Raw genomic sequence first — 5,089 nt, forward strand, 5'->3', positions numbered from 1 at the left:
ATATATATATATATATATATATATATATATATATATATGTATCTATATGACGGTCTTCGATACACTTTCCTTGTGCGAATTCATTCGCAAAGTAGAGACCCGGTCCGGGGCTATGCTAGAAGATAATTTAAAGATGCCGCCGCGCAGTGGAATGGAACTGAACCAGAAACCACTGACTTGCAGAAAGAACTTCTCAACCACTCCTGCATACCAATTGCCAGCGGGAAGACTGCAAAGACAGTGAACGGATTCCATTATTTTCGTGTGTCACGAACGAAACCAAATATTCTATGCGTTGCCAACAGAAGAATTAGTAATGATACATAAATAGATGGCCTTTACTAACGGAATCTGGCAGAAATGTCTTGCCATGTTAATTCCAGAAACTCACCAAACTGAGCTTTCATCGTCGGCAGCATTAGTTGAGGACACGTTAATTGAGATCTGATTGCTATTAATTAGAATGTTCCTGGAAGTTAATGCAACTGTCATTTGCTCCTTGCAACGCTCAGCAATCATCGCCGCCAACAGCAGCAACACCACCACCACCGCCGCTGCCGCCGCCGCCACCACCACCACCGCTACTGCTGCTGCTGATATAGCATCTAGTGCATCCCACATTAACCATCGTTGTCAGCATCATCATCATCATCAACTCGATCGCCATCAACAAGCTCGCGATTATCACCGTTAGCATCACCGCCACCACTACCACAACCAGCATAATCACCACCACCACTACCACAACCATCAACACTACCACATCACCACCGCTGCCACCACCGACACCAACACCGCCTTCGCCATTGTCATCACGGCCACCATCATCATCACGAACATCAACCACCTCTACCATTCACTCGATCACAACCACCACCACCACCACTACCACCACTATTACTACAACTACAACTACTACCACCACTACTACTACCACCACTACTACTACCACTACTGCTACCGCCACTACTACCACTACTACTACCACCGCCACTACTGCCACTGCTACTACTACTATTACTACTACTGCTGCTACTACTACCACCACCAACACCGCCTTAGCCGCCAGACTTACAGCAAATCACCGACAGCAAGACAACAACTCCATTCACTCCATAACTGTCATCTCAACCAACACAACTACAACCACCACTACCACCACTACCGCCACTACTGTAATTAATGCCACAGCCTTTATAGCCCCAACCGCATTCACAACTACCACCCCTACCACTACCCCCACTACCGCCGTCACCAGTGTTTCAACTACATTCACAACTACCACCACAAATACTACCACCACTACTACAATTAATGCTACAATCGTCATAGCTTCAACCACGTTCGCAACTACCTCCGCAACTGTCGCCACTTCTCTGACGCCATACCAATCCACAACTACCTCCTCAGCCACAGCATCTCCGCCACCACTTCAGCATCCAACAAAATAGCTACAACTACTACCTATGCTACAACGACTATCACCACCACATTTACATCTGTATCTACCACCACCACCACCACCACCATCACCGCAGTGAAAGTCACAATAATTAATACCACTTGTACAGACACAAACACCGTACCTTGCCTACCGTAGCTATCACTACTACCACCTGAACCACAATTATGACATTACTTCAGTCTACTACAGCCAAAACCATAAATACCACATCTGAAACTACCAACACCGCAACTATCAAATGCAAACCACAGGTACCATATTGCAGGTATCCATACTAATAGCACTAGACACCTACTGCCACCAGAACTACAACCAAGAACAAGTACCACTACCGCTATTACCTATACTACTAACACTATACAGGTACGACTACCACCATCACCAATACTACTAACAGTATACAACTTACTATCACCAGAACCACAACCACGACCAACAGGTACCACTACCGCTCGGGCGAATACTGCTAGCTCTACACATCTACCATCACAGCTTCTACTACAACCACCCACAAACACCTGTACTACCACCGTCACCATCACTGTCACCTCCACAACCACTATCAGCACCACTGCCAATACAATTCTGCTCAAAGTCGGCATGTTTGTTTTAATTTCCTCCCTCATTATTTAAGATTCAAATTGGCTGACAGTTTGTTTGTCGCACAGGAAAACATACCTGGACTCAGATAAACTCGTATATGTGGACACAAATAGAGATGTACGTGGTTACGAGTAGACACATTGGCACACAGTGTAGGTACAGGTAGCCACGGGTGGATAAACGTGAGCACACCTGGAGGCAGGTGTACTGAATTAGTTACATATTGATACAGAAGGATAGAGGTGGACATAAGTGTCCAGGTGAACACACCTGGATACAAGTGAATTCAAGTAGACCTAGGTGGCCATAACTGGATACTTGCTAGCACACCTGTGTACAGGTGAATTTAATTACACACAGGCGGACACACGAGAATATAGGTAGAAATAGGTGAATACATATAAGCAGACCTGTATACATGTGAACTCAATCAAACATAGGTGGACACTGACAGGTGAAGACACCTAGATACAAGTGAATTTAAGTAAACCTAGGTGGCCACAGCTTGATATACGCTAGCACACCTGTGTACAGGTGAACTTAATTAGGCACAGGTGGACATAGGGGGATATAGGTGGAGACAGGTCGATACACATAAGGACACTTGTATACATGTGAACTTAATCAAACATAAGTGGACATAGATACATAGATGGACACGGATACATAAAGCAGCCCTGGAGATAGGTGAACCCAATTAGACAGGTGGACACAGGCCATATTAAATAAGATATGTAACACCTACAGACTGTGTTGAGTGCCACCTAACTCCGTTAGTCCACAATGCGTATATATATATATATATATATATATATATATATATATATATATATATATATATATATATATATATATATATATATATATATGTGTGTGTGTGTGTAAATGTACATTCATGCATGTAATAAAGTAGTTATAAATGAGCGGTGAAAGGCGCATGGCTCACAATCATGTGGCAGTGAGTTCGATTCCCGGTCCGGGCTTTCTGCATACCTGCATGTAGGTGAACTCAATTAGGTCTAAATGCACACAGGTTGATGTACGTGAGCACAACTAGAGACAGGTGAATTAAAGTGGACATAGAAAGAAAGGAACAGATGGAGAAAGACAGATACGCGTGAGCACACCTGGAGACAGGTGAGCTTAATTTGACGTAGGTGGACACAGGAAAATCCAGGTGGATACGAGCGGGTACACATAGTCACACATGAAGAAAGGTGAACTCAGTTAAACATAGATGAAATTAGGAGAATACAAGTAGATAGAGGTGAACAAAGGCGGTCACAGGTGAGTACATCTAATGACAGGTCAACTCTCTTATACATAAAGGGATACAGGTGAATATAAGTAGACACAGGTGACCAAGGGCAATTCAAGTGAGCACACGTGTATACAGGTGAACTAAATTCTATGTAGATGGGCTCAAGTGGATGCATATAGGTAGGCATATCATGTAGGTAGTGGACTGAAGTAGAGAGATGGATACATGTGGGTGTATATGGGAACATCTGGAGAGAGGGGGACAGGTGTGGATATAGGGAGTCATCGGTGGTCACAAATAAATTCACCTCGACATACACAGGTATATGTAGACATATACTGCACAGGTGGACATAGCTGGACACCAAAAAACATAGGTGTACACCTATGGTCAAAAATATTAGTATTGATGGACACAGGCAATTTCAGGTACACACTGATCGTTAGGGAGAGGGAGAGAAATTTGTGAAACCATGCCCCCCCTCTCCATTCTCCCTCTCCCTATTCGTCATTCTCTCTCTTTCTCTCTCTCTCTCTCTCTCTTTCTCTCTCTCTCTCTCTCTCTCTCTCTCTCTCTCTCTCTCTCTCTCTCTCTCTCTGCCCCCTCTCTCTCCTCTCCCAGTCGCTCATTCTCTCTATTCCTCTCACAGTCGCTCTTTCTCTCTCTCTCTCTCTCTCTCTTTTACGCAAATATGTAAGAGACACAGAAACATTTTTGATGTCATGGCCTCCCTTTCTCCCCCTCTTCTTCTCTCTCTCCTTATCTCCCTCCCACTCACTTTCTTCTTTCCACTCTCTATCCAGACCCCTTATACACACACGTACATGAACAGAGAAAGAGACAGATACAATGTTATGCCCTTCCTTTTCTCTCTCTCTCTCTCTCTCTCTCTCTCACTCTCTCTCTTACTCTCGTTCTCTCTCTTCCTCTGTCTGTATCTCTGTCTCTCTGTTTCTCTCTCTCTCTCTCTCTCTTGCTACTGTCCCCCTCTCTCTCTCTTCCTCTCAACCTCTCTCACTTCCTTCCGACCTGTCTTTCTTCTTCTATCCTCACCTCTCTTCCACCTGCCCTCTTTCACTCTCTCTGTTTCTCTCTCTCTCTCTCTCTCTCTCTCTTTCTCTCTCAGTCTATCACTCTTCCTCTCACCCCCGTCTTACTTCTTTCCTACTCCCCCCCCCTCTCACACACACAAACGTCAATATTAATCAGTTATGTTAAATTCCAAGTTAATACCATATCAGCTTCTGAAATTAATGCTACATGCCATCACTGAAATTTCATATCATATCACACTGATGCTGCTGTTGTTGCTGCTGTTGTCACTACACCTACTGCTACCGTTGCTACTGCAACTCTTGCAACTGTCATTGCTGTTGCTGCTGCTGCTGTTGTTGCTGTTGTTGTTTAGGCTCCTATCTTTGCTATTAAATTACCTACTTCGTGGCTGTTTTTGTCCCCGTTGCTGTTGCTGTAACTGCAGATATTACGTGCCGTGTAGATGTTGTTGTTGCTGTTGTTGATGATACTGCTGCTGCTGCTGTTGTTTTAGTTGTCGTCGTCGTTAGGTTACTAATACTATTGTTGTTATTGTTGTTCTTGCTTCCGTTGCTAAGCACCCCGCTTCATCTCTGTTGCTATGGTTACAGTAGCTGCTGTTGTCTCTGGTCCTTTTCCTCTTGCTAATCATTTCGCTGCTCTTTTCGTTACTTCCTTCGTTGTTGTTGCTGTTGTTGCTGTTAGCGTTCTTGTCGTTGTTGTTG

The sequence above is a fragment of the Octopus bimaculoides genome, chromosome 26, assembly GCF_046866305.1.
Source record: "Octopus bimaculoides isolate indiv1 chromosome 26, ASM4686630v1, whole genome shotgun sequence".
NCBI lineage: Eukaryota > Metazoa > Mollusca > Cephalopoda > Octopoda > Octopodidae > Octopus > Octopus bimaculoides.